Raw genomic sequence first — 23,617 nt, 5'->3', positions numbered from 1 at the left:
CTAGATGCTTAAAAGTACAAAACTCACTAGGCCCAGAGCCTACGGCCACACCACACTGATTGCGCCCGATCTCGTCTGATCTCGGAAGCTAAGCAGTGTCGGGCCTAGTTAGTACCTGGATGGGAGACCACCTGGGAATACCAGGTGCTGTAGGCTTTTTTGTGCTCCAAGTTCAGGAAGTGAGCCATTTCACAATTGCCTTTCAAAACTGCAAGGTCTAGCCGACTAGATGCTTAAAAGTACAAAACTCACAAGGCCCAGAGCCTACGGCCACACCACACTGAATGCGTCTGATCTCGGAAGCTAAGCAGTGTCGGGCCTCGTTAGAACCTGGATGGGAGACTGCCTGGGAATACCAGGTGCTGTAGGCTTTTTTGTGCTCCAAGTTCAGGAAGTGAGCCATTTCACAATTGCCTTTCAAAACTGCAAGGTCTAGCCGACTAGATGCTTAAAAGTACAAAACTCACTAGGCCCAGAGCCTACGGCCACACCACACTGAATGCGCCCGATCTCGGAAGCTAAGCAGGGTCGGGCCTAGTTAGTACCTGGATGGGAGACTGCCTGGGAATACCAGGTGCTGTAGGCTTTTTTGTGCTCCATGATTAGTAATTGCGCAACTTCTCAATTATTTTTCAAATTTGGTATGTTTCCAAAATAATTGTATACCGTTTTATAGCGGAAATGTTGGACAACATCATGAGGGCTGGAGCTACCTTTTTACATAGAATTAGCATACAGGTAGTGTGTTCATGGGTAATAAATCGACTTTCACATGTAATGCAGTACAGAGAATATTGAGTCCTTCAAGAGGCATGAAAGAAAACCATTATTGTGTTGATTGTTCTCTCCACCTCCCTGCAACAGACACAGGATGGATGAATTAAAGTTATCCTACCAGACATAGGAGTCCTGAATGGGCCCACCAGTCTTATATATCTCGCCTGATCGAGCCTGATCGATCGATGAGCGTGGTATCATGTTGCAAGTGGCTGCATGGCTTAGCTTACTAAATGCAAATGCATAAGAGTAATATTCTTAGCATTCCTAGAGCCTATGGCCACACCACACTGAATGCACCCGATCTCGTCTGATCTCGGAAGTTAAGCAGTGTCAGGCCTAGTTAGTACCTGGATGGGAGACCGCCTGGGAATACCAGGTGCTGTAGGCTTTTTTGTGCTCCAAGTTCAGGAAGTGAGCCCTTTCTCAATTGCCTTTTAAAACTGCAAGGTCTAGCCGACTAGATGCTTAAAAGTACAAAACTCACAAGGCCCAGAGCCTACGGCCACACCACACTGAATGCGCCCAATCTCGGAAGCTAAGCAGTGTCGGGCCTCGTTAGTACCTGGATGGGAGACCGCCTGGGAATACCAGGTGCTGTAGGCTTTTTTGTGCTCCAAGTTCAGGAAGTGAGCCATTTCTCAATTGCCTTTCAAAACTGCAAGGTCTAGCTGACTAGATGCTTAAAAGTACAAAACTCACTAGGCCTAGAGCCTACGGCCAGACCACACTGATTGCGCCCGATCTCGTCTGATCTCGGAAGCTAAGCAGTGTCGGGCCTAGTTAGTACCTGGATGGGAGACCACCTGGGAATACCAGGTGCTGTAGGCTTTTTTGTGCTCCAAGTTCAGGAAGTGAGCCATTTCACAATTGCCATTCAAAACTGCAAGGTCTAGCCGACTAGATGCTTAAAAGTACAAAACTCACAAGGCCCAGAGCCTACGGCCACACCACACTGAATGCGTCTGATCTCGGAAGCTAAGCAGTGTCGGGCCTCGTTAGTACCTGGATGGGAGACCGCCTGGGAATACCAGGTGCTGTAGGCTTTTTTGTGCTCCAAGTTCAGGAAGTGAGCCATTTCACAATTGCCTTTCAAAACTGCAAGGTCTAGCCGACTAGATGCTTAAAAGTACAAAACTCACTAGGCCCAGAGCCTACGGCCACACCACACTGAATGCGCCCGATCTCGGAAGCTAAGCAGGGTCGTGCCTAGTTAGTACCTGGATGGGAGACTGCCTGGGAATACCAGGTGCTGTAGGCTTTTTTGTGCTCCATGATTAGTAATTGCGCAACTTCTCAATTATTTTTCAAATTTGGTATGTTTCCAAAATAATTGTATCCCGTTTTATAGCGGAAATGTTGGACAACATCATGAGGGCTGGAGCTACCTTTTTACATAGAATTAGCAGACAGGTAGTGTGTTCATGGGTAATAAATCGACTTTCACATGTAATGCAGTACAGAGAATATTGAGTCCTTCAAGAGGCATGAAAGAAAACCATTATTGTGTTGATTGTTCTCTCCACCTCCCTGCAACAGACACAGGATGGATGAATTAAAGTTATCCTACCAGACATAGGAGTCCTGAATGGGCCCACCAGTCTTATATATCTCGCCTGATCGAGCCTGATCGAGCGATGAGCGTGGTATCATGTTGCAAGTGGCTGCATGGCTTAGCTTACTAAATGCAAATGCATAAGAGTAATATTCTTAGCATTCCTAGAGCCTACGGCCACACCACACTGAATGCACCCGATCTCATCTGATCTCGGAAGTTAAGCAGTGTCAGGCCTAGTTAGTTCCTGGATGGGAGACCGCCTGGGAATACCAGGTGCTGTAGGCTTTTTTGTGCTCCAAGTTCAGGAAGTGAGCCCTTTCTCAATTGCCTTTTAAAACTGCAAGGTCTAGCCGACTAGATGCTTAAAAGTACAAAACTCACTAGGCCCAGAGCCTACGGCCACACCACACTGAATGCGCCTGATCTCGTCTGATCTCAGAAGCTAAGCAGTGTCGGGCCTAGTTAGTACCTGGATGGGAGACCGCCTGGGAATACCAGGTGCTGTAGGCTTTTTTGTACTCCAAGTTCAGGAAGTGAGCCATTTCTCAATTGCCTTTCAAAACTGCAAGGTCTAGCCGACTAGATGCTTAAAAGTACAAAACTCACAAGGCCCAGAGCCTACGGCCACACCACACTGAATGCGCCTGATCTCGTCTGATTTCGGAAGCTAAGCAGTGTCGGGCCTCGTTAGTACCTGGATGGGAGACCACCTGGGAATACCAGGTGCTGTAGGCTTTTTTGTGCTCCAAGTTCAGGAAGTGAGCCATTTCACAATTGCCTTTCAAAACTGTAAGGTCTAGCCGACTAGATGCTTAAAAGTACAAAACTCACAAGGCCCAGAGCCTACGGCCACACCACACTGAATGCGTCTGATCTCGGAAGCTAAGCAGTGTCGGGCCTCGTTAGTACCTGGATGGGAGACCACCTGGGAATACCAGGTGCTGTAGGCTTTTTTGTGCTCCAAGTTCAGGAAGTGAGCCATTTCACAATTGCCTTTCAAAACTGCAAGGTCTAGCCGACTAGATGCTTAAAAGTACAAAACTCACTAGGCCCAGAGCCTACAGCCACACCACACTGAATGCGCCTGATCTCGGAAGCTAAGCAGGGTCGGGCCTAGTTAGTACCTGGATGGGAGACTGCCTGGGAATACCAGGTGCTGTAGGCTTTTTTGTGCTCCATGATTAGTAATTGCGCAACTTCTCAATTATTTTTCAAATTTGGTATGTTTCCAAAATAATTGTATACCGTTTTATAGCGGAAATGTTGGACAACATCATGAGGGCTGGAGCTACCTTTTTACATAGAATTAGCATACAGGTAGTGTGTTCATGGGTAATAAATCGACTTTCACATGTAATGCAGTACAGAGAATATTGAGTCCTTCAAGAGGCATGAAAGAAAACCATTATTGTGTTGATTGTTCTCGCCACCTCCCTGCAACAGACACAGGATGGATGAATTAAAGTTATCCTACCAGACATAGGAGTCCTGAATGGGCCCACCAGTCTTATATATCTCGCCTGATCGAGCCTGATCGAGCGATGAGCGTGGTATCATGTTGCAAGTGGCTGCATGGCTTAGCTTACTAAATGCAAATGCATAAGAGTAATATTCTTAGCATTCCTAGAGCCTATGGCCACACCACACTGAATGCACCTGATCTCGGAAGTTAAGCAGTGTCAGGCCTAGTTAGTACCTGGATGGGAGACCGCCTGGGAATACCAGGTGCTGTAGGCTTTTTTGTGCTCCAAGTTCAGGAAGTGAGCCCTTTCTCAATTGCCTTTTAAAACTGCAAGGTCTAGCCGACTAGATGCTTAAAAGTACAAAACTCACTAGGCCCAGAGCCTACGGCCACACCACACTGAATGCGCCTGATCTCGTCTGATCTTAGAAGCTAAGCAGTGTCGGGCCTAGTTAGTACCTGGATGGGAGACCGCCTGGGAATACCAGGTGCTGTAGGCTTTTTTGTACTCCAAGTTCAGGAAGTGAGCCATTTCACAATTGCCTTTCAAAACTGCAAGGTCTAGCCGACTAGATGCTTAAAAGTACAAAACTCACAAGGCCCAGAGCCTACGGCCACACCACACTGAATGCGCCTGATCTCGGAAGCTAAGCAGTGTAGGGCCTCGTTAGTACCTGGATGGGAGACCGCCTGGGAATACCAGGTGCTGTAGGCTTTTTTGTGCTCCAAGTTCAGGAAGTGAGCCATTTCACAATTGCCTTTCAAAACTGCAAGGTCTAGCCGACTAGATGCTTAAAAGTACAAAACTCACTAGGCCCAGAGCCTACGGCCACACCACACTGAATGCGCCCGATCTCGGAAGCTAAGCAGGGACGGGCCTAGTTAGTACCTGGATGGGAGACTGCCTGGGAATACCAGGTGCTGTAGGCTTTTTTGTGCTCCATGATTAGTAATTGCGCAACTTCTCAATTATTTTTCAAATTTGGTATGTTTCCAAAATAATTGTATCCCGTTTTATAGCGGAAATGTTGGACAACATCATGAGGGCTGGAGCTACCTTTTTACATAGAATTAGCATACAGGTAGTGTGTTCATGGGTAATAAATCGACTTTCACATGTAATGCAGTACAGAGAATATTGAGTCCTTCAAGAGGCATGAAAGAAAACCATTATTGTGTTGATTGTTCTCTCCACCTCCCTGCAACAGACACAGGATGGATGAATTAAAGTTATCCTACCAGACATAGGAGTCCTGAATGGGCCCACCAGTCTTATATATCTCGCCTGATCGAGCCTGATCGAGCGATGAGCGTGGTATCATGTTGCAAGTGGCTGCATGGCTTAGCTTACTAAATGCAAATGCATAAGAGTAATATTCTTAGCATTCCTAGAGCCTACGGCCACACCACACTGAATGCACCCGATCTCGTCTGATCTCGGAAGTTAAGCAGTGTCAGGCCTAGTTAGTACCTGGATGGGAGACCGCCTGGGAATACCAGGTGCTGTAGGCTTTTTTGTGCTCCAAGTTCAGGAAGTGAGCCCTTTCTCAATTGCCTTTTAAAACTGCAAGGTCTAGCCGACTAGATGCTTAAAAGTACAAAACTCACAAGGCCCAGAGCCTACGGCCACACCACACTGAATGCGCCCGATCTCGTCTGATCTCGGAAGCTAAGCAGTGTCGGGCCTCGTTAGTACCTGGATGGGAGACCGCCTCGGAATACCAGGTGCTGTAGGCTTTTTTGTGCTCCAAGTTCAGGAAGTGAGCCATTTCTCAATTGCCTTTCAAAACTGCAAGGTCTAGCTGACTAGATGCTTAAAAGTACAAAACTCACTAGGCCCAGAGACTACGGACACACCACACTGATTGCGCCCGATCTCGTCTGATCTCGGCAGCTAAGCAGTGTCGGGCCTAGTTAGTACCTGGATGGGAGACCACCTGGGAATACCAGGTGCTGTAGGCTTTTTTGTGCTCCAAGTTCAGGAAGTGAGCCATTTCACAATTGCCTTTCAAAACTGCAAGGTCTAGCCGACTAGATGCTTAAAAGTACAAAACTCACTAGGCCCAGAGCCTACGGCCACACCACACTGAATGCGCCCGATCTCGGAAGCTAAGCAGGGTCGGGCCTAGTTAGTACCTGGATGGGAGACTGCCTGGGAATACCAGGTGCTGTAGGCTTTTTTGTGCTCCATGATTAGTAATTGCACAACTTCTCAATTATTTTTCAAATTTGGTATGTTTCCAAAATAATTGTATCCCGTTTTATAGCGGAAATGTTGGACAACATCATGAGGGCTGGAGCTACCTTTTTACATAGAATTAGCATACAGGTAGTGTGTTCATGGGTAATAAATCAACTTTCACATGTAATGCAGTACAGAGAATATTGAGTCCTTCAAGAGGCATGAAAGAAACCCATTATTGTGTTGATTGTTCTCTCCACCTCCCTGCAACAGACACAGGATGGATGAATTAAAGTTATCCTACCAGACATAGGAGTCCTGAATGGGCCCACCAGTCTTATATATCTCGCCTGATCGAGCCTGATCGAGCGATGAGCGTGGTATCATGTTGCAAGTGGCTGCATGGCTTAGCTTACTAAATGCAAATGCATAAGAGTAATATTCTTAGCATTCCTAGAGCCTACGGCCACACCACACTGAATGCACCCGATCTTGTCTGATCTCAGAAGTTAAGCAGTGTCAGGCCTAGTTAGTACCTGGATGGGAGACCACCTGGGAATACCAGGTGCTGTAGGCTTTTTTGTACTCCAAGTTCAGGAAGTGAGCCATTTCACAATTGCCTTTCAAAACTGCAAGGTCTAGCCGACTAGATGCTTAAAAGTACAAAACTCACAAGGCCCAGAACCTACGGCCACACCACACTGAATGCGTCTGATCTCGGAAGCTAAGCAGGGTCGGGCCTCGTTAGTACCTGGATGGGAGACTGCCTGGGAATACCAGGTGCTGTAGGCTTTTTTGTGCTCCATGATTAGTAATTGCGCAACTTCTCAATTATTTTTCAAATTTGGTATGTTTCCAAAATAATTGTATACCGTTTTATAGCGGAAATGTTGGACAACATCATGAGGGCTGGAGCTACCTTTTTACATAGAATTAGCATACAGGTAGTGTGTTCATGGGTAATAAATCGACTTTCACATGTAATGCAGTACAGAGAATATTGAGTCCTTCAAGAGGCATGAAAGAAAACCATTATTGTGTTGATTGTTCTCTCCACCTCCCTGCAACAGACACAGGATGGATGAATTAAAGTTATCCTACCAGACATAGGAGTCCTGAATGGGCCCACCAGTCTTATATATCTCGCCTGATCGAGCCTGATCGAGCGATGAGCGTGGTATCATGTTGCAAGTGGCTGCATGGCTTAGCTTACTAAATGCAAATGCATAAGAGTAATATTCTTAGCATTCCTAGAGCCTATGGCCACACCACACTGAATGCACCCGATCTCGTCTGATCTCGGAAGTTAAGCAGTGTCAGGCCTAGTTAGTACCTGGATGGGAGACCGCCTGGGAATACCAGGTGCTGTAGGCTTTTTTGTGCTCCAAGTTCAGGAAGTGAGCCCTTTCTCAATTGCCTTTTAAAACTGCAAGGTCTAGCCGACTAGATGCTTAAAAGTACAAAACTCACAAGGCCCAGAGCCTACGGCCACACCACACTGAATGCGCCCAATCTCGGAAGCTAAGCAGTGTCGGGCCTCGTTAGTACCTGGATGGGAGACCGCCTGGGAATACCAGGTGCTGTAGGCTTTTTTGTGCTCCAAGTTCAGGAAGTGAGCCATTTCTCAATTGCCTTTCAAAACTGCAAGGTCTAGCTGACTAGATGCTTAAAAGTACAAAACTCACTAGGCCCAGAGCCTACGGCCACACCACACTGATTGCGCCCGATCTCGTCTGATCTCGGAAGCTAAGCAGTGTCGGGCCTAGTTAGTACCTGGATGGGAGACCACCTGGGAATACCAGGTGCTGTAGGCTTTTTTGTGCTCCAAGTTCAGGAAGTGAGCCATTTCACAATTGCCATTCAAAACTGCAAGGTCTAGCCGACTAGATGCTTAAAAGTACAAAACTCACAAGGCCCAGAGCCTACGGCCACACCACACTGAATGCGTCTGATCTCGGAAGCTAAGCAGTGTCGGGCCTCGTTAGTACCTGGATGGGAGACCGCCTGGGAATACCAGGTGCTGTAGGCTTTTTTGTGCTCCAAGTTCAGGAAGTGAGCCATTTCACAATTGCCTTTCAAAACTGCAAGGTCTAGCCGACTAGATGCTTAAAAGTACAAAACTCACTAGGCCTAGAGCCTACGGCCACACCACACTGAATGCGCCCGATCTCGGAAGCTAAGCAGGGTCGGGCCTAGTTAGTACCTGGATGGGAGACTGCCTGGGAATACCAGGTGCTGTAGGCTTTTTTGTGCTCCATGATTAGTAATTGCGCAACTTCTCAATTATTTTTCAAATTTGGTATGTTTCCAAAATAATTGTATCCCGTTTTATAGCGGAAATGTTGGACAACATCATGAGGGCTGGAGCTACCTTTTTACATAGAATTAGCAGACAGGTAGTGTGTTCATGGGTAATAAATCGACTTTCACATGTAATGCAGTACAGAGAATATTGAGTCCTTCAAGAGGCATGAAAGAAAACCATTATTGTGTTGATTGTTCTCTCCACCTCCCTGCAACAGACACAGGATGGATGAATTAAAGTTATCCTACCAGACATAGGAGTCCTGAATGGGCCCACCAGTCTTATATATCTCGCCTGATCGAGCCTGATCGAGCGATGAGCGTGGTATCATGTTGCAAGTGGCTGCATGGCTTAGCTTACTAAATGCAAATGCATAAGAGTAATATTCTTAGCATTCCTAGAGCCTACGGCCACACCACACTGAATGCACCCGATCTCGTCTGATCTCGGAAGTTAAGCAGTGTCAGGCCTAGTTAGTTCCTGGATGGGAGACCGCCTGGGAATACCAGGTGCTGTAGGCTTTTTTGTGCTCCAAGTTCAGGAAGTGAGCCCTTTCTCAATTGCCTTTTAAAACTGCAAGGTCTAGCCGACTAGATGCTTAAAAGTACAAAACTCACTAGGCCCAGAGCCTACGGCCACACCACACTGAATGCGCCTGATCTCGTCTGATCTCAGAAGCTAAGCAGTGTCAGGCCTAGTTAGTACCTGGATGGGAGACCGCCTGGGAATACCAGGTGCTGTAGGCTTTTTTGTACTCCAAGTTCAGGAAGTGAGCCATTTCTCAATTGCCTTTCAAAACTGCAAGGTCTAGCCGACTAGATGCTTAAAAGTACAAAACTCACACGGCCCAGAGCCTACGGCCACACCACACTGAATGCGTCTGATCTCGGAAGCTAAGCAGTGTCGGGCCTCATTAGTACCTGGATGGGAGACCACCTGGGAATACCAGGTGCTGTAGGCTTTTTTGTGCTCCAAGTTCAGGAAGTGAGCCATTTCACAATTGCCTTTCAAAACTGTAAGGTCTAGCCGACTAGATGCTTAAAAGTACAAAACTCACAAGGCCCAGAGCCTACGGCCACACCACACTGAATGCGTCTGATCTCGGAAGCTAAGCAGTGTCGGGCCTCGTTAGTACCTGGATGGGAGACCACCTGGGAATACCAGGTGCTGTAGGCTTTTTTGTGCTCCAAGTTCAGGAAGTGAGCCATTTCACAATTGCCTTTCAAAACTGTAAGGTCTAGCCGACTAGATGCTTAAAAGTACAAAACTCACTAGGCCCAGAGCCTACGGCCACACCACACTGAATGCGCCTCATCTCGGAAGCTAAGCAGGGTCGGGCCTAGTTAGTACCTGGATGGGAGACTGCCTGGGAATACCAGGTGCTGTAGGCTTTTTTGTGCTCCATGATTAGTAATTGCGCAACTTCTCAATTATTTTTCAAATTTGGTATGTTTCCAAAATAATTGTATACCGTTTTATAGCGGAAATGTTGGACAACATCATGAGGGCTGGAGCTACCTTTTTACATAGAATTAGCATACAGGTAGTGTGTTCATGGGTAATAAATCGACTTTCACATGTAATGCAGTACAGAGAATATTGAGTCCTTCAAGAGGCATGAAAGAAAACCATTATTGTGTTGATTGTTCTCGCCACCTCCCTGCAACAGACACAGGATGGATGAATTAAAGTTATCCTACCAGACATAGGAGTCCTGAATGGGCCCACCAGTCTTATATATCTCGCCTGATCGAGCCTGATCGAGCGATGAGCGTGGTATCATGTTGCAAGTGGCTGCATGGCTTAGCTTACTAAATGCAAATGCATAAGAGTAATATTCTTAGCATTCCTAGAGCCTATGGCCACACCACACTGAATGCACCCGATCTCGTCTGATCTCGGAAGTTAAGCAGTGTCAGGCCTAGTTAGTACCTGGATGGGAGACCGCCTGGGAATACCAGGTGCTGTAGGCTTTTTTGTGCTCCAAGTTCAGGAAGTGAGCCCTTTCTCAATTGCCTTTTAAAACTGCAAGGTCTAGCCGACTAGATGCTTAAAAGTACAAAACTCACAAGGCCCAGAGCCTACGGCCACACCACACTGAATGCGCCCAATCTCGGAAGCTAAGCAGTGTCGGGCCTCGTTAGTACCTGGATGGGAGACCGCCTGGGAATACCAGGTGCTGTAGGCTTTTTTGTGCTCCAAGTTCAGGAAGTGAGCCATTTCTCAATTGCCTTTCAAAACTGCAAGGTCTAGCTGACTAGATGCTTAAAAGTAAAAAACTCACTAGGCCCAGAGCCTACGGCCACACCACACTGATTGCGCCCGATCTCGTCTGATCTCGGAAGCTAAGCAGTGTCGGGCCTAGTTAGTACCTGGATGGGAGACCACCTGGGAATACCAGGTGCTGTAGGCTTTTTTGTGCTCCAAGTTCAGGAAGTGAGCCATTTCACAATTGCTATTCAAAACTGCAAGGTCTAGCCGACTAGATGCTTAAAAGTACAAAACTCACAAGGCCCAGAGCCTACGGCCACACCACACTGAATGCGTCTGATCTCGGAAGCTAAGCAGTGTCAGGCCTCGTTAGTACCTGGATGGGAGACCGCCTGGGAATACCAGGTGCTGTAGGCTTTTTTGTGCTCCAAGTTCAGGAAGTGAGCCATTTCACAATTGCCTTTCAAAACTGCAAGGTCTAGCCGACTAGATGCTTAAAAGTACAAAACTCACTAGGCCCAGAGCCTACGGCCACACCACACTGAATGCGCCCGATCTCGGAAGCTAAGCAGGGTCGTGCCTAGTTAGTACCTGGATGGGAGACTGCCTGGGAATACCAGGTGCTGTAGGCTTTTTTGTGCTCCATGATTAGTAATTGCGCAACTTCTCAATTATTTTTCAAATTTGGTATGTTTCCAAAATAATTGTATCCCGTTTTATAGCGGAAATGTTGGACAACATCATGAGGGCTGGAGCTACCTTTTTACATAGAATTAGCAGACAGGTAGTGTGTTCATGGGTAATAAATCGACTTTCACATGTAATGCAGTACAGAGAATATTGAGTCCTTCAAGAGGCATGAAAGAAAACCATTATTGTGTTGATTGTTCTCTCCACCTCCCTGCAACAGACACAGGATGGATGAATTAAAGTTATCCTACCAGACATAGGAGTCCTGAATGGGCCCACCAGTCTTATATATCTCGCCTGATCGAGCCTGATCGAGCGATGAGCGTGGTATCATGTTGCAAGTGGCTGCATGGCTTAGCTTACTAAATGCAAATGCATAAGAGTAATATTCTTAGCATTCCTAGAGCCTACGGCCACACCACACTGAATGCACCCGATCTCGTCTGATCTCGAAAGTTAAGCAGTGTCAGGCCTAGTTAGTTCCTGGATGGGAGACCGCCTGGGAATACCAGGTGCTGTAGGCTTTTTTGTGCTCCAAGTTCAGGAAGTGAGCCCTTTCTCAATTGCCTTTTAAAACTGCAAGGTCTAGCCGACTAGATGCTTAAAAGTACAAAACTCACTAGGGCCAGAGCCTACGGCCACACCACACTGAATGCGCCTGATCTCGTCTGATCTCAGAAGCTAAGCAGTGTCGGGCCTAGTTAGTACCTGGATGGGAGACCGCCTGGGAATACCAGGTGCTGTAGGCTTTTTTGTACTCCAAGTTCAGGAAGTGAGCCATTTCTCAATTGCCTTTCAAAACTGCAAGGTCTAGCCGACTAGATGCTTAAAAGTACAAAACTCACAAGGCCCAGAGCCTACGGCCACACCACACTGAATGCGCCCGATCTCGTCTGATCTCGGAAGCTAAGCAGTGTCGGGCCTAGTTAGTACCTGGATGGGAGACCACCTGGGAATACCAGGTGCTGTAGGCTTTTTTGTGCTCCAAGTTCAGGAAGTGAGCCATTTCACAATTGCCTTTCAAAACTGTAAGGTCTAGCCGACTAGATGCTTAAAAGTACAAAACTCACAAGGCCCAGAGCCTACGGCCACACCACACTGAATGCGTCTGATCTCGGAAGCTAAGCAGTGTCGGGCCTCGTTAGTACCTGGATGGGAGACCACCTGGGAATACCAGGTGCTGTAGGCTTTTTTGTGCTCCAAGTTCAGGAAGTGAGCCATTTCACAATTGCCTTTCAAAACTGCAAGGTCTAGCCGACTAGATGCTTAAAAGTACAAAACTCACTAGGCCCAGAGCCTACGGCCACACCACACTGAATGCGCCTGATCTCGGAAGCTAAGCAGGGTCGGGCCTAGTTAGTACCTGGATGGGAGACTGCCTGGGAATACCAGGTGCTGTAGGCTTTTTTGTGCTCCATGATTAGTAATTGCGCAACTTCTCAATTATTTTTCAAATTTGGTATGTTTCCAAAATAATTGTATACCGTTTTATAGCGGAAATGTTGGACAACATCATGAGGGCTGGAGCTACCTTTTTACATAGAATTAGCATACAGGTAGTGTGTTCATGGGTAATAAATCGACTTTCACATGTAATGCAGTACAGAGAATATTGAGTCCTTCAAGAGGCATGAAAGAAAACCATTATTGTGTTGATTGTTCTCGCCACCTCCCTGCAACAGACACAGGATGGATGAATTAAAGTTATCCTACCAGACATAGGAGTCCTGAATGGGCCCACCAGTCTTATATATCTCGCCTGATCGAGCCTGATCGAGCGATGAGCGTGGTATCATGTTGCAAGTGGCTGCATGGCTTAGCTTACTAAATGCAAATGCATAAGAGTAATATTCTTAGCATTCCTAGAGCCTACGGCCACACCACACTGAATGCACCCGATCTCGTCTGATCTCGGAAGTTAAGCAGTGTCAGGCCTAGTTAGTACCTGGATGGGAGACTGCCTGGGAATACCAGGTGCTGTAGGCTTTTTTGTGCTCCAAGTTCAGGAAGTGAGCCCTTTCTCAATTGCCTTTTAAAACTGCAAGGTCTAGCCGACTAGATGCTTAAAAGTACAAAACTCACTAGGCCCAGAGCCTACGGCCACACCACACTGAATGCGCCTGATCTCAGAAGCTAAGCAGTGTCGGGCCTAGTTAGTACCTGGATGGGAGACCACCTGGGAATACCAGGTGCTGTAGGCTTTTTTGTGCTCCAAGTTCAGGAAGTGAGCCATTTCACAATTTCCTTTCAAAACTGCAAGGTCTAGCCTACTAGATGCTTAAAAGTACAAAACTCACTAGGCCCAGAGCCTACGGCCACACCACACTGAATGCGCCCGATCTCGGAAGCTAAGCAGGGTCGGGCCTAGTTAGTACCTGGATGGGAGACTGCCTGGGAATACCAGGTGCTGTAGGCTTTTTTGTGCTCCATGATTAGTAATTGCGCAACTTCTCAATTATTTTTCAAATTTGGTATGTTTCCAAAATAATTGTATCCCGTTTTATAGCGGAAATGTTGGACAACATCATGAGGGCTGGAGCTACCTTTTTACATAGAATTAGCATACAGGTAGTGTGTTCATGGGTAATAAATCAACTTTCACATGTAATGCAGTACAGAGAATATTGAGTCCTTCAAGAGGCATGAAAGAAAACCATTATTGTGTTGATTGTTCTCTCCACCTCCCTGCAACAGACACAGGATGGATGAATTAAAGTTATCCTACCAGACATAGGAGTCCTGAATGGGCCCACCAGTCTTATATATCTCGCCTGATCGAGCGATGAGCGTGGTATCATGTTGCAAGTGGCTGCATGGCTTAGCTTACTAAATGCAAATGCATAAGAGTAATATTCTTAGCATTCCTAGAGCCTACGGCCACACCACACTGAATGCACCCGATCTCGTCTGATCTCGGAAGTTAAGCAGTGTTAGGCCTAGTTAGTACCTGGATGGGAGACCGCCTGGGAATACCAGGTGCTGTAGGCTTTTTTGTGCTCCAAGTTCAGGAAGTGAGCCCTTTCTCAATTGCCTTTCAAAACTGCAAGGTCTAGCCGACTAGATGCTTAAAAGTACAAAACTCACTAGGCCCAGAGCCTATGGCCACACCACACTGAATGCGCCTGATCTCAGAAGCTAAGCAGTGTCGGGCCTAGTTAGTACCTGGATGGGAGACCGCCTGGGAATACCAGGTGCTGTAGGCTTTTTTGTACTCCAAGTTCAGGAAGTGAGCCATTTCTCAATTGCCTTTCAAAACTGCAAGGTCTAGCCGACTAGATGCTTAAAAGTACAAAACTCACAAGGCCCAGAGCCTACGGCCACACCACACTGAATGCGCCCGATCTCGTCTGATCTCGGAAGCTAAGCAGTGTCGGGCCTCGTTAGTACCTGGATGGGAGACCGCCTGGGAATACCAGGTGCTGTAGGCTTTTTTGTGCTCCAAGTTCAGGAAGTGAGCCATTTCACAATTGCCTCTCAAAACTGCAAGGTCTAGCCGACTAGATGCTTAAAAGTACAAAACTCACAAGGCCCAGAGCCTACGGCCACACCACACTGAATGCGCCCGATCTCATCTGATCTCGGAAGCTAAGCAGTGTCGGGCCTCGTTAGTACCTGGATGGGAGACCGCCTGGGAATACCAGGTGCTGTAGGCTTTTTTGTGCTCCAAGTTCAGGAAGTGAGCCATTTCTCAATTGCCTTTCAAAACTGCAAGGTCTAGCTGACTAGATGCTTAAAAGTACAAAACTCACTAGGCCCAGAGCCTACGGCCACACAACACTGATTGCGCCCGATCTCGTCTGATCTCGGAAGCTAAGCAGTGTCGGGCCTAGTTAGTACCTGGATGGGAGACCACCTAGGAATACCAGGTGCTGTAGGCTTTTTTGTGCTCCAAGTTCAGGAAGTGAGCCATTTCACAATTGCCTTTCAAAACTGTAAGGTCTAGCCGACTAGATGCTTAAAAGTACAAAACTCACAAGGCCCAAAGCCTACGGCCACACCACACTGAATGCGTCTGATCTCGGAAGCTAAGCAGTGTCGGGCCTCGTTAGTACCTAGATGGGAGACCACCTGGGAATACCAGGTGCTGTAGGCTTTTTTGTGCTCCAAGTTCAGGAAGTGAGCCATTTCACAATTGCCTTTCAAAACTGCAAGGTCTAGCCGACTAGATGCTTAAAAGTACAAAACTCACTAGGCCCAGAGCCTACGGCCACACCACACTGAATGCGCCTGATCTCGGAAGCTAAGCAGGGTCGGGCCTAGTTAGTACCTGGATGGGAGACTGCCTGGGAATACCAGGTGCTGTAGGCTTTTTTGTGCTCCTTGATTAGTAATTGCGCAACTTCTCAATTATTTTTCAAATTTGGTATGTTTCCAAAATAATTGTATACCGTTTTATAGCGGAAATGTTGGACAACATCATGAGGGCCGGAGCTACCTTTTTACATAGAATTAGCATACAGGTAGTGTGTTCATGGGTAATAAATCGACTTTCACATGTAATGCTGTACAGAGAATATTGAGTCCTTCAAGAGGCATGAAAGAAAACCATTATTGTGTTGATTGTTCTCGCCACCTCCCTGCAACAGACACAGGATGGATGAATTAAAGTTATCCTACCAGACATAGGAGTCCTGAATGGGCCCACCAGTCTTATATATCTCGCCTGATCGAGCGATGAGCGTGGTATCATGTTGCAAGTGGCTGCATGGCTTAGCTTACTAAATGCAAATGCATAAGAGTAATATTCTTAGCATTCCTAGAGCCTACGGCCACACCACACTGAATGCACCCGATCTCGTCTGATCTCGGAAGTTAAGCAGTGTCAGGCCTAGTTAGTTCCTGGATGGGAGACCGCCTGGGAATACCAGGTGCTGTAGGCTTTTTTGTGCTCCAAGTTCAGGAAGTGAGCCCTTTCTCAATTGCCTTTTAAAACTGCAAGGTCTAGCCGACTAGATGCTTAAAAGTACAAAACTCACTAGGCCCAGAGCCTACGGCCACACCACACTGAATGCGCCTGATCTCGTCTGATCTCAGAAGCTAAGCAGTGTCGGGCCTAGTTAGTACCTGGATGGGAGACCGCCTGGGAATACCAGGTGCTGTAGGCTTTTTTGTACTCCAAGTTCAGGAAGTGAGCCATTTCTCAATTGCCTTTCAAAACTGCAAGGTCTAGCCGACTAGATGCTTAAAAGTACAAAACTCACAAGGCCCAGAGCCTACGGCCACACCACACTGAATGCGCCCGATCTCGTCTGATCTCGGAAGCTAAGCAGTGTCGGGCCTCGTTAGTACCTGGATGGGAGACCGCCTGGGAATACCAGGTGCTGTAGGCTTTTTTGTGCTCCAAGTTCAGGAAGTGAGCCATTTCTCAATTGCCTTTCAAAACTGCAAGGTCTAGCTGACTAGATGCTTAAAAGTACAAAACTCACTAGGCCCAGAGTCTACGGCCACACCACACTGATTGCGCCCGATCTCGTCTGATCTCGGAAGCTAAGCAGTGTCGGGCCTAGTTAGTACCTGGATGGGAGACCACCTGGGAATACCAGGTGCTGTAGGCTTTTTTGTGCTCCAAGTTCAGGAAGTGAGCCATTTCACAATTGCCTTTCAAAACTGTAAGGTCTAGCCGACTAGATGCTTAAAAGTACAAAACTCACAAGGCCCAGAGCCTACGGCCACACCACACTGAATGCGTCTGATCTCGGAAGCTAAGCAGTGTCGGGCCTCGTTAGTACCTGGATGGGAGACCACCTGGGAATACCAGGTGCTGTAGGCTTTTTTGTGCTCCAAGTTCAGGAAGTGAGCCATTTCACAATTGCCTTTCAAAACTGCAAGGTCTAGCCGACTAGATGCTTAAAAGTACAAAACTCACTAGGCCCAGAGCCTATGGCCACACCACACTGAATGCGCCTGATCTCGGAAGCTAAGCAGGGTCGGGCCTAGTTAGTACCTGGATGGGAGACTGCCTGGGAATACCAGGTGCTGTAGGCTTTTTTGTGCTCCATGATTAGTAATTGCGCAACTTCTCAATTATTTTTCAAATTTGGTATGTTTCCAAAATAATTGTATACCGTTTTATAGCGGAAATGTTGGACAACATCATGAGGGCTGGAGCTACCTTTTTACATAGAATTAGCATACAGGTAGTGTGTTCATGGGTAATAAATCGACTTTCACATGTAATGCAGTACAGAGAATATTGAGTCCTTCAAGAGGCATGAAAGAAAACCATTATTATGTTGATTGTTCTCGCCACCTCCCTGCAACAGACACAGGATGGATGAATTAAAGTTATCCTACCAGACATAGGAGTCCTGAATGGGCCCACCAGTCTTATATATCTCGCCTGATCGAGCGATGAGCGTGGTATCATGTTGCAAGTGGCTGCATGGCTTAGTTTACTAAATGCAAATGCATAAGAGTAATATTCTTAGCATTCCTAGAGCCTACGGCCACACCACACTGAATGCACCCGATCTCGTCTGATCTCGGAAGTTAAGCAGTGTCAGGCCTAGTTAGTACCTGGATGGGAGACTGCCTGGGAATACCAGGTGCTGTAGGCTTTTTTGTGCTCCAAGTTCAGGAAGTGAGCCCTTTCTCAATTGCCTTTTAAAACTGCAAGGTCTAGCCGACTAGATGCTTAAAAGTACAAAACTCACTAGGCCCAGAGCCTACGGCCACACCACACTGAATGCGCCTGATCTCAGAAGCTAAGCAGTGTCGGGCCTAGTTAGTACCTGGATGGGAGACCACCTGGGAATACCAGGTGCTGTAGGCTTTTTTGTGCTCCAAGTTCAGGAAGTGAGCCATTTCACAATTGCCTTTCAAAACTGCAAGGTCTAGCCTACTAGATGCTTAAAAGTACAAAACTCACTAGGCCCAGAGCCTACGGCCACACCACACTGAATGCGCCCGATCTCAGAAGCTAAGCAGGGTCGGGCCTAGTTAGTACCTGGATGGGAGACTGCCTGGGAATACCAGGTGCTGTAGGCTTTTTTGTGCTCCATGATTAGTAATTGCGCAACTTCTCAATTATTTTTCAAATTTGGTATGTTTCCAAAATAATTGTATCCCGTTTTATAGCGGAAATGTTGGACAACATCATGAGGGCTGGAGCTACCTTTTTACATAGAATTAGCATACAGTGTGTGTTCATGGGTAATAAATCGACTTTCACATGTAATGCAGTACAGAGAATATTGAGTCCTTCAAGAGGCATGAAAGAAAACCATTATTGTGTTGATTGTTCTCTCCACCTCCCTGCAACAGACACAGGATGGATGAATTAAAGTTATCCTACCAGACATAGGAGTCCTGAATGGGCCCACCAGTCTTATATATCTCGCCTGATCGAGCGATGAGCGTGGTATCATGTTGCAAGTGGCTGCATGGCTTAGCTTACTAAATGCAAATGCATAAGAGTAATATTCTTAGCATTCCTAGAGCCTACGGCCACACCACACTGAATGCACCCGATCTCGTCTGATCTCGGAAGTTAAGCAGTGTTAGGCCTAGTTAGTACCTGGATGGGAGACCGCCTGGGAATACCAGGTGCTGTAGGCTTTTTTGTGCTCCAAGTTCAGGAAGTGAGCCCTTTCTCAATTGCCTTTCAAAACTGCAAGGTCTAGCCGACTAGATGCTTAAAAGTACAAAACTCACTAGGCCCAGAGCCTATGGCCACACCACACTGAATGCGCCTGATCTCGTCTGATCTCAGAAGCTAAGCAGTGTCGGGCCTAGTTAGTACCTGGATGGGAGACCGCCTGGGAATACCAGGTGCTGTAGGCTTTTTTGTACTCCAAGTTCAGGAAGTGAGCCATTTCTCAATTGCCTTTCAAAACTGCAAGGTCTAGCCGACTAGATGCTTAAAAGTACAAAACTCACAAGGCCCAGAGCCTACGGCCACACCACACTGAATGCGCCCGATCTCGTCTGATCTCGGAAGCTAAGCAGTGTCGGGCCTCGTTAGTACCTGGATGGGAGACCGCCTGGGAATACCAGGTGCTGTAGGCTTTTTTGTGCTCCAAGTTCAGGAAGTGAGCCATTTCACAATTGCCTCTCAAAACTGCAAGGTCTAGCCGACTAGATGCTTAAAAGTACAAAACTCACTAGGCCCAGAGCCTACGGCCACACCACACTGAATGCGCCAGGTCGGGCCTAGTTAGTACCTGGATGGGAGACTGCCTGGGAATACCAGGTGCTGTAGGCTTTTTTGTGCTCCATGATTAGTAATTGCGCAACTTCTCAATTATTTTTCAAATTTGGTATGTTTCCAAAATAATTGTATCCCGTTTTATAGCGGAAATGTTGGACAACATCATGAGGGCTGGAGCTACCTTTTTACATAGAATTAGCATACAGGTAGTGTGTTCATGGGTAATAAATCGACTTTCACATGTAATGCAGTACAGAGAATATTGAGTCCTTCAAGAGGCATGAAAGAAACCCATTATTGTGTTGATTGTTCTCTCCACCTCCCTGCAACAGACACAGGATGGATGAATTAAAGTTATCCTACCAGACATAGGAGTCCTGAATGGGCCCACCAGTCTTATATATCTCGCCTGATCGAGCCTGATCGAGCGATGAGCGTGGTATCATGTTGCAAGTGGCTGCATGGCTTAGCTTACTAAATGCAAATGCATAAGAGTAATATTCTTAGCATTCCTAGAGCCTACGGCCACACCACACTGAATGCACCCGATCTCATCTGATCTCGGAAGTTAAGCAGTGTTAGGCCTAGTTAGTACCTGGATGGGAGACCGCCTGGGAATACCAGGTGCTGTAGGCTTTTTTGTGCTCCAAGTTCAGGAAGTGAGCCCTTTCTCAATTGCCTTTCAAAACTGCAAGGTCTAGCCGACTAGATGCTTAAAAGTACAAAACTCACTAGGCCCAGAGCCTATGGCCACACCACACTGAATGCGCCTGATCTCGTCTGATCTCAGAAGCTAAGCAGTGTCGGGCCTAGTTAGTACCTGGATGGGAGACCGCCTGGGAATACCAGGTGCTGTAGGCTTTTTTGTGCTCCAAGTTCAGGAAGTGAGCCATTTCACAATTACCTTTCAAAACTGTAAGGTCTAGCCGACTAGATGCTTAAAAGTACAAAACTCACAAGGCCCAGAGCCTACGGCCACACCACACTGAATGCGTCTGATCTCGGAAGCTAAGCAGTGTCGGGCCTCGTTAGTACCTGGATGGGAGACCACCTGAGAATACCAGGTGCTGTAGGCTTTTTTGTGCTCCAAGTTCAGGAAGTGAGCCATTTCACAATTGCCTTTCAAAACTGCAAGGTCTAGCTGACTAGATGCTTAAAAGTACAAAACTCACTAGGCCCAGAGCCTACGGCCACACCACACTGAATGCGCCTGATCTCGTCTGATCTCAGAAGCTAAGCAGTGTCGGGCCTAGTTAGTACCTGGATGGGAGACCGCCTGGGAATACCAGGTGCTGTAGGCTTTTTTGTACTCCAAGTTCAGGAAGTGAGCCATTACTCAATTGCCTTTCAAAACTGCAAGGTCTAGCCGACTAGATGCTTAAAAGTACAAAACTCACAAGGCCCAGAGCCTACGGCCACACCACACTGAATGCACCCGATCTCGTCTGATCTCGGAAGCTAAGCAGTGTCGTGCCTCGTTAGTACCTGGATGGGAGACCGCCTGGGAATACCAGGTGCTGTAGGCTTTTTTGTGCTCCAAGTTCAGGAAGTGAGCCATTTCACAACTGCCTTTCAAAACTGCAAGGTCTAGCCGACTAGATGCTTAAAAGTACAAAACTCACTAGGCCCAGAGCCTACGGCCACACCACACTGAATGCGCCCGATCTCGGGAGCTAAGCAGGGTTGGGCCTAGTTAGTACCTGGATGGGACACTGCCTGGGAATACCAGGTGCTGTAGGCTTTTTTGTGCTCCATGATTAGTAATTGCGCAACTTCTCAATTATTTTTCAAATTTGGTATGTTTCCAAAATAATTGTATCCCGTTTTATAGCGGAAATGTTGGACAACATCATGAGGGCTGGAGCTACCTTTTTACATAGAATTAGCATACAGGTAGTGTGTTCATGGGTAATAAATCGACTTTCACATGTAATGCAGTACAGAGAATATTGAGTCCTTCAAGAGGCATGAAAGAAAACCATTATTGTGTTGATTGTTCTCTCCACCTCCCTGCAACAGACACAGGATGGATGAATTAAAGTTATCCTACCAGACATAGGAGTCCTGAATGGGCCCACCAGTCTTATATATCTCGCCTGATCGAGCCTGATCGAGCGATGAGCGTGGTATCATGTTGCAAGTGGCTGCATGGCTTAGCTTACTAAATGCAAATGCATAAGAGTAATATTCTTAGCATTCCTAGAGCCTACGGCCACACCACACTGAATGCACCCGATCTCGTCTGATCTCGGAAGTTAAGCAGTGTTAGGCCTAGTTAGTACCTGGATGGGAGACCGCCTGGGAATACCAGGTGCTGTAGGCTTTTTTGTGCTCCAAGTTCAGGAAGTGAGCCCTTTCTCAATTGCCTTTCAAAACTGCAAGGTCTAGCCGACTAGATGCTTAAAAGTACAAAACTCACTGGGCCCAGAGCCTACGGCCACACCACACTGAATGCGCCTGATCTCGTTTGATCTCAGAAGCTAAGCAGTGTCGGGCCTAGTTAGTACCTGGATGGGAGACCGCCTGGGAATACCAGGTGCTGTAGGCTTTTTTGTACTCCAAGTTCAGGAAGTGAGCCATTTCTCAATTGCCTTTCAAAACTGCAAGGTCTAGCCGACTAGATGCTTAAAAGTACAAAACTCACAAGGCCCAGAGCCTACGGCCACACCACACTGAATGCGCCCGATCTCGTCTGATCTCGGAAGCTAAGCAGTGTCGGGCCTCGTTAGTACCTGGATGGGAGACCGCCTGGGAATACCAGGTGCTGTAGGCTTTTTTGTGCTCCAAGTTCAGGAAGTGAGCCATTTCACAATTGCCTTTCAAAACTGCAAGGTCTAGCCGACTAGATGCTTAAAAGTACAAAACTCACTAGGCCCAGAGCCTACGGCCACACCACACTGAATGCGCCCAGGAAGCTAAGCAGGGTCGGGCCTAGTTAGTACCTGGATGGGAGACTGCCTGGGAATACCAGGTGCTGTAGGCTTTTTTGTGCTCCATGATTAGTAATTGCGCAACTTCTCAATTATTTTTCAAATTTGGTATGTTTCCAAAATAATTGTATCCCGTTTTATAGCGGAAATGTTGGACAACATCATGAGGGCTGGAGCTACCTTTTTACATAGAATTAGCATACAGGTAGTGTGTTCATGGGTAATAAATCGACTTTCACATGTAATGCAGTACAGAGAATATTGAGTCCTTCAAGAGGCATGAAAGAAACCCATTATTGTGTTGATTGTTCTCTCCACCTCCCTGCAACAGACACAGGATGGATGAATTAAAGTTATCCTACCAGACATAGGAGTCCTGAAAGGGCCCACCAGTCTTATATATCTCGCCTGATCGAGCGATGAGCGTGGTATCATGTTGCAAGTGGCTGCATGGCTTAGCTTACTAAATGCAAATGCATAAGAGTAATATTCTTAGCATTCCTAGAGCCTACGGCCACACCACACTGAATGCACCCGATCTCGTCTGATCTCGGAAGTTAAGCAGTGTCAGGCCTAGTTAGTACCTGGATGGGAGACCGCCTGGGAATACCAGGTGCTGTAGGCTTTTTTGTGCTCCAAGTTCAGGAAGTGAGCCCTTTCTCAATTGCCTTTTAAAACTGCAAGGTCTAGCCGACTAGATGCTTAAAAGTACAAAACTCACTGGGCCCAGAGCCTACGGCCACACCACACTGAATGCGCCTGATCTCGTCTGATCTCAGAAGCTAAGCAGTGTCGGGCCTAGTTAGTACCTGGATGGGAGACCGCCTGGGAATACCAGGTGCTGTAGGCTTTTTTGTACTCCAAGTTCAGGAAGTGAGCCATTTCTCAATTGCCTTTCAAAACTGCAAGGTCTAGCCGACTAGATGCTTAAAAGTACAAAACTCACAAGGCCCAGAGCCTACGGCCACACCACACTGAATGCGTCTGATCTAGGAAGCTAAGCAGTGTCGGGCCTCGTTAGTACCTGGATGGGAGACCGCCTGGGAATACCAGGTGCTGTAGGCTTTTTTGTGCTCCATGATTAGTAATTGCGCAACTTCTCAATTATTTTTCAAATTTGGTATGTTTCCAAAATAATTGTATCCCGTTTTATAGCGGAAATGTTGGACAACATCATGAGGGCTGGAGCTACCTTTTTACATAGAATTAGCATACAGGTAGTGTGTTCATGGGTAATAAATCGACTTTCACATGTAATGCAGTACAGAGAATATTGAGTCCTTCAAGAGGCATGAAAGAAACCCATTATTGTGTTGATTGTTCTCTCCACCTCCCTGCAACAGACACAGGATG

The 23,617-nt window shown here is 47.0% G+C and overlaps 42 non-coding genes and 36 pseudogenes across 42 annotated transcripts; all 78 read left to right on the top strand.

Annotated features, from left to right (window-relative positions):
- Window positions 1-37: 37 nt before the first annotated feature.
- On the top strand, window positions 38-156 carry LOC138460471 (5S ribosomal RNA). The gene has a single exon (XR_011263170.1). It is a non-coding gene; the product is annotated as a 5S ribosomal RNA (ribosomal RNA).
- Window positions 157-262: 106 nt separating this feature from the next.
- On the top strand, window positions 263-371 carry LOC138459819 (5S ribosomal RNA; annotated as a pseudogene).
- A 106-nt stretch (window positions 372-477) lies between these two features.
- LOC138457061 (5S ribosomal RNA) lies at window positions 478-586 on the top strand (annotated as a pseudogene).
- A 463-nt stretch (window positions 587-1,049) lies between these two features.
- LOC138462633 (5S ribosomal RNA) lies at window positions 1,050-1,168 on the top strand. Its single transcript, XR_011265228.1, has one exon. It is a non-coding gene; the product is annotated as a 5S ribosomal RNA (ribosomal RNA).
- Window positions 1,169-1,274: 106 nt separating this feature from the next.
- LOC138457734 (5S ribosomal RNA) lies at window positions 1,275-1,383 on the top strand (annotated as a pseudogene).
- A 106-nt stretch (window positions 1,384-1,489) lies between these two features.
- On the top strand, window positions 1,490-1,608 carry LOC138461190 (5S ribosomal RNA). Its single transcript, XR_011263821.1, has one exon. It is a non-coding gene; the product is annotated as a 5S ribosomal RNA (ribosomal RNA).
- A 106-nt stretch (window positions 1,609-1,714) lies between these two features.
- LOC138457950 (5S ribosomal RNA) lies at window positions 1,715-1,823 on the top strand (annotated as a pseudogene).
- Window positions 1,824-1,929: 106 nt separating this feature from the next.
- LOC138458928 (5S ribosomal RNA) lies at window positions 1,930-2,038 on the top strand (annotated as a pseudogene).
- Window positions 2,039-2,501: 463 nt separating this feature from the next.
- LOC138463506 (5S ribosomal RNA) lies at window positions 2,502-2,620 on the top strand. Its single transcript, XR_011266093.1, has one exon. It is a non-coding gene; the product is annotated as a 5S ribosomal RNA (ribosomal RNA).
- A 106-nt stretch (window positions 2,621-2,726) lies between these two features.
- Window positions 2,727-2,845, top strand: LOC138455218 (5S ribosomal RNA). The gene has a single exon (XR_011261859.1). It is a non-coding gene; the product is annotated as a 5S ribosomal RNA (ribosomal RNA).
- A 106-nt stretch (window positions 2,846-2,951) lies between these two features.
- Window positions 2,952-3,070, top strand: LOC138454385 (5S ribosomal RNA). The gene has a single exon (XR_011261064.1). It is a non-coding gene; the product is annotated as a 5S ribosomal RNA (ribosomal RNA).
- A 106-nt stretch (window positions 3,071-3,176) lies between these two features.
- Window positions 3,177-3,285, top strand: LOC138457823 (5S ribosomal RNA; annotated as a pseudogene).
- A 106-nt stretch (window positions 3,286-3,391) lies between these two features.
- On the top strand, window positions 3,392-3,500 carry LOC138458092 (5S ribosomal RNA; annotated as a pseudogene).
- Window positions 3,501-3,963: 463 nt separating this feature from the next.
- On the top strand, window positions 3,964-4,072 carry LOC138456527 (5S ribosomal RNA; annotated as a pseudogene).
- A 106-nt stretch (window positions 4,073-4,178) lies between these two features.
- On the top strand, window positions 4,179-4,297 carry LOC138462960 (5S ribosomal RNA). Its single transcript, XR_011265546.1, has one exon. It is a non-coding gene; the product is annotated as a 5S ribosomal RNA (ribosomal RNA).
- Window positions 4,298-4,403: 106 nt separating this feature from the next.
- LOC138456345 (5S ribosomal RNA) lies at window positions 4,404-4,512 on the top strand (annotated as a pseudogene).
- Window positions 4,513-4,618: 106 nt separating this feature from the next.
- Window positions 4,619-4,727, top strand: LOC138457763 (5S ribosomal RNA; annotated as a pseudogene).
- Window positions 4,728-5,190: 463 nt separating this feature from the next.
- On the top strand, window positions 5,191-5,309 carry LOC138461445 (5S ribosomal RNA). Its single transcript, XR_011264061.1, has one exon. It is a non-coding gene; the product is annotated as a 5S ribosomal RNA (ribosomal RNA).
- A 106-nt stretch (window positions 5,310-5,415) lies between these two features.
- LOC138464700 (5S ribosomal RNA) lies at window positions 5,416-5,534 on the top strand. The gene has a single exon (XR_011267278.1). It is a non-coding gene; the product is annotated as a 5S ribosomal RNA (ribosomal RNA).
- Window positions 5,535-5,640: 106 nt separating this feature from the next.
- Window positions 5,641-5,759, top strand: LOC138454925 (5S ribosomal RNA). Its single transcript, XR_011261581.1, has one exon. It is a non-coding gene; the product is annotated as a 5S ribosomal RNA (ribosomal RNA).
- Window positions 5,760-5,865: 106 nt separating this feature from the next.
- LOC138457059 (5S ribosomal RNA) lies at window positions 5,866-5,974 on the top strand (annotated as a pseudogene).
- Window positions 5,975-6,437: 463 nt separating this feature from the next.
- LOC138454841 (5S ribosomal RNA) lies at window positions 6,438-6,556 on the top strand. The gene has a single exon (XR_011261498.1). It is a non-coding gene; the product is annotated as a 5S ribosomal RNA (ribosomal RNA).
- A 106-nt stretch (window positions 6,557-6,662) lies between these two features.
- LOC138459751 (5S ribosomal RNA) lies at window positions 6,663-6,771 on the top strand (annotated as a pseudogene).
- A 463-nt stretch (window positions 6,772-7,234) lies between these two features.
- On the top strand, window positions 7,235-7,353 carry LOC138462632 (5S ribosomal RNA). The gene has a single exon (XR_011265227.1). It is a non-coding gene; the product is annotated as a 5S ribosomal RNA (ribosomal RNA).
- Window positions 7,354-7,459: 106 nt separating this feature from the next.
- LOC138457733 (5S ribosomal RNA) lies at window positions 7,460-7,568 on the top strand (annotated as a pseudogene).
- A 106-nt stretch (window positions 7,569-7,674) lies between these two features.
- LOC138460459 (5S ribosomal RNA) lies at window positions 7,675-7,793 on the top strand. The gene has a single exon (XR_011263160.1). It is a non-coding gene; the product is annotated as a 5S ribosomal RNA (ribosomal RNA).
- A 106-nt stretch (window positions 7,794-7,899) lies between these two features.
- On the top strand, window positions 7,900-8,008 carry LOC138457949 (5S ribosomal RNA; annotated as a pseudogene).
- A 106-nt stretch (window positions 8,009-8,114) lies between these two features.
- Window positions 8,115-8,223, top strand: LOC138457058 (5S ribosomal RNA; annotated as a pseudogene).
- A 463-nt stretch (window positions 8,224-8,686) lies between these two features.
- Window positions 8,687-8,805, top strand: LOC138464950 (5S ribosomal RNA). The gene has a single exon (XR_011267525.1). It is a non-coding gene; the product is annotated as a 5S ribosomal RNA (ribosomal RNA).
- Window positions 8,806-8,911: 106 nt separating this feature from the next.
- Window positions 8,912-9,030, top strand: LOC138463514 (5S ribosomal RNA). The gene has a single exon (XR_011266100.1). It is a non-coding gene; the product is annotated as a 5S ribosomal RNA (ribosomal RNA).
- A 106-nt stretch (window positions 9,031-9,136) lies between these two features.
- LOC138458091 (5S ribosomal RNA) lies at window positions 9,137-9,245 on the top strand (annotated as a pseudogene).
- Window positions 9,246-9,351: 106 nt separating this feature from the next.
- On the top strand, window positions 9,352-9,460 carry LOC138457822 (5S ribosomal RNA; annotated as a pseudogene).
- Window positions 9,461-9,566: 106 nt separating this feature from the next.
- Window positions 9,567-9,675, top strand: LOC138459492 (5S ribosomal RNA; annotated as a pseudogene).
- Window positions 9,676-10,138: 463 nt separating this feature from the next.
- On the top strand, window positions 10,139-10,257 carry LOC138462631 (5S ribosomal RNA). The gene has a single exon (XR_011265225.1). It is a non-coding gene; the product is annotated as a 5S ribosomal RNA (ribosomal RNA).
- A 106-nt stretch (window positions 10,258-10,363) lies between these two features.
- On the top strand, window positions 10,364-10,472 carry LOC138457732 (5S ribosomal RNA; annotated as a pseudogene).
- A 106-nt stretch (window positions 10,473-10,578) lies between these two features.
- Window positions 10,579-10,697, top strand: LOC138460445 (5S ribosomal RNA). The gene has a single exon (XR_011263151.1). It is a non-coding gene; the product is annotated as a 5S ribosomal RNA (ribosomal RNA).
- A 106-nt stretch (window positions 10,698-10,803) lies between these two features.
- LOC138459204 (5S ribosomal RNA) lies at window positions 10,804-10,912 on the top strand (annotated as a pseudogene).
- Window positions 10,913-11,018: 106 nt separating this feature from the next.
- Window positions 11,019-11,127, top strand: LOC138458926 (5S ribosomal RNA; annotated as a pseudogene).
- A 463-nt stretch (window positions 11,128-11,590) lies between these two features.
- LOC138454685 (5S ribosomal RNA) lies at window positions 11,591-11,709 on the top strand. Its single transcript, XR_011261352.1, has one exon. It is a non-coding gene; the product is annotated as a 5S ribosomal RNA (ribosomal RNA).
- Window positions 11,710-11,815: 106 nt separating this feature from the next.
- On the top strand, window positions 11,816-11,934 carry LOC138455207 (5S ribosomal RNA). Its single transcript, XR_011261848.1, has one exon. It is a non-coding gene; the product is annotated as a 5S ribosomal RNA (ribosomal RNA).
- Window positions 11,935-12,040: 106 nt separating this feature from the next.
- LOC138460693 (5S ribosomal RNA) lies at window positions 12,041-12,159 on the top strand. The gene has a single exon (XR_011263363.1). It is a non-coding gene; the product is annotated as a 5S ribosomal RNA (ribosomal RNA).
- Window positions 12,160-12,265: 106 nt separating this feature from the next.
- On the top strand, window positions 12,266-12,374 carry LOC138457821 (5S ribosomal RNA; annotated as a pseudogene).
- A 106-nt stretch (window positions 12,375-12,480) lies between these two features.
- On the top strand, window positions 12,481-12,589 carry LOC138458039 (5S ribosomal RNA; annotated as a pseudogene).
- Window positions 12,590-13,052: 463 nt separating this feature from the next.
- Window positions 13,053-13,171, top strand: LOC138463437 (5S ribosomal RNA). The gene has a single exon (XR_011266023.1). It is a non-coding gene; the product is annotated as a 5S ribosomal RNA (ribosomal RNA).
- A 106-nt stretch (window positions 13,172-13,277) lies between these two features.
- On the top strand, window positions 13,278-13,386 carry LOC138455818 (5S ribosomal RNA; annotated as a pseudogene).
- Window positions 13,387-13,492: 106 nt separating this feature from the next.
- Window positions 13,493-13,601, top strand: LOC138457057 (5S ribosomal RNA; annotated as a pseudogene).
- Window positions 13,602-14,054: 453 nt separating this feature from the next.
- Window positions 14,055-14,173, top strand: LOC138458341 (5S ribosomal RNA). The gene has a single exon (XR_011262398.1). It is a non-coding gene; the product is annotated as a 5S ribosomal RNA (ribosomal RNA).
- Window positions 14,174-14,279: 106 nt separating this feature from the next.
- On the top strand, window positions 14,280-14,388 carry LOC138456037 (5S ribosomal RNA; annotated as a pseudogene).
- A 106-nt stretch (window positions 14,389-14,494) lies between these two features.
- Window positions 14,495-14,613, top strand: LOC138462163 (5S ribosomal RNA). Its single transcript, XR_011264767.1, has one exon. It is a non-coding gene; the product is annotated as a 5S ribosomal RNA (ribosomal RNA).
- Window positions 14,614-14,719: 106 nt separating this feature from the next.
- On the top strand, window positions 14,720-14,838 carry LOC138461028 (5S ribosomal RNA). The gene has a single exon (XR_011263673.1). It is a non-coding gene; the product is annotated as a 5S ribosomal RNA (ribosomal RNA).
- Window positions 14,839-14,944: 106 nt separating this feature from the next.
- LOC138454679 (5S ribosomal RNA) lies at window positions 14,945-15,063 on the top strand. Its single transcript, XR_011261346.1, has one exon. It is a non-coding gene; the product is annotated as a 5S ribosomal RNA (ribosomal RNA).
- A 106-nt stretch (window positions 15,064-15,169) lies between these two features.
- LOC138458120 (5S ribosomal RNA) lies at window positions 15,170-15,278 on the top strand (annotated as a pseudogene).
- A 106-nt stretch (window positions 15,279-15,384) lies between these two features.
- LOC138458038 (5S ribosomal RNA) lies at window positions 15,385-15,493 on the top strand (annotated as a pseudogene).
- Window positions 15,494-15,946: 453 nt separating this feature from the next.
- On the top strand, window positions 15,947-16,065 carry LOC138464947 (5S ribosomal RNA). Its single transcript, XR_011267523.1, has one exon. It is a non-coding gene; the product is annotated as a 5S ribosomal RNA (ribosomal RNA).
- Window positions 16,066-16,171: 106 nt separating this feature from the next.
- LOC138455196 (5S ribosomal RNA) lies at window positions 16,172-16,290 on the top strand. Its single transcript, XR_011261837.1, has one exon. It is a non-coding gene; the product is annotated as a 5S ribosomal RNA (ribosomal RNA).
- A 106-nt stretch (window positions 16,291-16,396) lies between these two features.
- On the top strand, window positions 16,397-16,515 carry LOC138462162 (5S ribosomal RNA). The gene has a single exon (XR_011264766.1). It is a non-coding gene; the product is annotated as a 5S ribosomal RNA (ribosomal RNA).
- A 106-nt stretch (window positions 16,516-16,621) lies between these two features.
- LOC138461870 (5S ribosomal RNA) lies at window positions 16,622-16,740 on the top strand. The gene has a single exon (XR_011264475.1). It is a non-coding gene; the product is annotated as a 5S ribosomal RNA (ribosomal RNA).
- A 106-nt stretch (window positions 16,741-16,846) lies between these two features.
- On the top strand, window positions 16,847-16,955 carry LOC138457820 (5S ribosomal RNA; annotated as a pseudogene).
- Window positions 16,956-17,061: 106 nt separating this feature from the next.
- On the top strand, window positions 17,062-17,170 carry LOC138458331 (5S ribosomal RNA; annotated as a pseudogene).
- A 453-nt stretch (window positions 17,171-17,623) lies between these two features.
- Window positions 17,624-17,742, top strand: LOC138463435 (5S ribosomal RNA). The gene has a single exon (XR_011266021.1). It is a non-coding gene; the product is annotated as a 5S ribosomal RNA (ribosomal RNA).
- Window positions 17,743-17,848: 106 nt separating this feature from the next.
- LOC138455817 (5S ribosomal RNA) lies at window positions 17,849-17,957 on the top strand (annotated as a pseudogene).
- A 106-nt stretch (window positions 17,958-18,063) lies between these two features.
- On the top strand, window positions 18,064-18,172 carry LOC138458539 (5S ribosomal RNA; annotated as a pseudogene).
- A 451-nt stretch (window positions 18,173-18,623) lies between these two features.
- On the top strand, window positions 18,624-18,742 carry LOC138458329 (5S ribosomal RNA). The gene has a single exon (XR_011262396.1). It is a non-coding gene; the product is annotated as a 5S ribosomal RNA (ribosomal RNA).
- Window positions 18,743-18,848: 106 nt separating this feature from the next.
- LOC138461743 (5S ribosomal RNA) lies at window positions 18,849-18,967 on the top strand. The gene has a single exon (XR_011264350.1). It is a non-coding gene; the product is annotated as a 5S ribosomal RNA (ribosomal RNA).
- Window positions 18,968-19,073: 106 nt separating this feature from the next.
- On the top strand, window positions 19,074-19,192 carry LOC138462160 (5S ribosomal RNA). Its single transcript, XR_011264764.1, has one exon. It is a non-coding gene; the product is annotated as a 5S ribosomal RNA (ribosomal RNA).
- Window positions 19,193-19,851: 659 nt separating this feature from the next.
- On the top strand, window positions 19,852-19,970 carry LOC138463995 (5S ribosomal RNA). The gene has a single exon (XR_011266579.1). It is a non-coding gene; the product is annotated as a 5S ribosomal RNA (ribosomal RNA).
- A 106-nt stretch (window positions 19,971-20,076) lies between these two features.
- LOC138461742 (5S ribosomal RNA) lies at window positions 20,077-20,195 on the top strand. Its single transcript, XR_011264349.1, has one exon. It is a non-coding gene; the product is annotated as a 5S ribosomal RNA (ribosomal RNA).
- Window positions 20,196-20,301: 106 nt separating this feature from the next.
- LOC138458752 (5S ribosomal RNA) lies at window positions 20,302-20,410 on the top strand (annotated as a pseudogene).
- Window positions 20,411-20,516: 106 nt separating this feature from the next.
- LOC138455184 (5S ribosomal RNA) lies at window positions 20,517-20,635 on the top strand. The gene has a single exon (XR_011261826.1). It is a non-coding gene; the product is annotated as a 5S ribosomal RNA (ribosomal RNA).
- A 106-nt stretch (window positions 20,636-20,741) lies between these two features.
- Window positions 20,742-20,860, top strand: LOC138465074 (5S ribosomal RNA). Its single transcript, XR_011267649.1, has one exon. It is a non-coding gene; the product is annotated as a 5S ribosomal RNA (ribosomal RNA).
- A 106-nt stretch (window positions 20,861-20,966) lies between these two features.
- LOC138458596 (5S ribosomal RNA) lies at window positions 20,967-21,075 on the top strand (annotated as a pseudogene).
- Window positions 21,076-21,538: 463 nt separating this feature from the next.
- LOC138458316 (5S ribosomal RNA) lies at window positions 21,539-21,657 on the top strand. Its single transcript, XR_011262394.1, has one exon. It is a non-coding gene; the product is annotated as a 5S ribosomal RNA (ribosomal RNA).
- Window positions 21,658-21,763: 106 nt separating this feature from the next.
- On the top strand, window positions 21,764-21,882 carry LOC138461155 (5S ribosomal RNA). The gene has a single exon (XR_011263789.1). It is a non-coding gene; the product is annotated as a 5S ribosomal RNA (ribosomal RNA).
- Window positions 21,883-21,988: 106 nt separating this feature from the next.
- Window positions 21,989-22,107, top strand: LOC138462159 (5S ribosomal RNA). The gene has a single exon (XR_011264763.1). It is a non-coding gene; the product is annotated as a 5S ribosomal RNA (ribosomal RNA).
- A 106-nt stretch (window positions 22,108-22,213) lies between these two features.
- On the top strand, window positions 22,214-22,317 carry LOC138459615 (5S ribosomal RNA; annotated as a pseudogene).
- Window positions 22,318-22,770: 453 nt separating this feature from the next.
- On the top strand, window positions 22,771-22,889 carry LOC138461444 (5S ribosomal RNA). Its single transcript, XR_011264060.1, has one exon. It is a non-coding gene; the product is annotated as a 5S ribosomal RNA (ribosomal RNA).
- A 106-nt stretch (window positions 22,890-22,995) lies between these two features.
- On the top strand, window positions 22,996-23,114 carry LOC138455171 (5S ribosomal RNA). Its single transcript, XR_011261814.1, has one exon. It is a non-coding gene; the product is annotated as a 5S ribosomal RNA (ribosomal RNA).
- A 106-nt stretch (window positions 23,115-23,220) lies between these two features.
- LOC138459419 (5S ribosomal RNA) lies at window positions 23,221-23,329 on the top strand (annotated as a pseudogene).
- The last annotated feature ends 288 nt before the right edge of the window (window positions 23,330-23,617 follow it).

The sequence above is a fragment of the Ambystoma mexicanum genome, chromosome 4p, assembly GCF_040938575.1.
Source record: "Ambystoma mexicanum isolate Mex_15411 chromosome 4p, UKY_AmexF1_1, whole genome shotgun sequence".
In the NCBI taxonomy this organism is placed as follows: domain Eukaryota; kingdom Metazoa; phylum Chordata; class Amphibia; order Caudata; family Ambystomatidae; genus Ambystoma; species Ambystoma mexicanum.
Note: the sequence above shows the minus strand (reverse complement) of the source record. Positions and strands in the feature narration are given on the sequence as shown.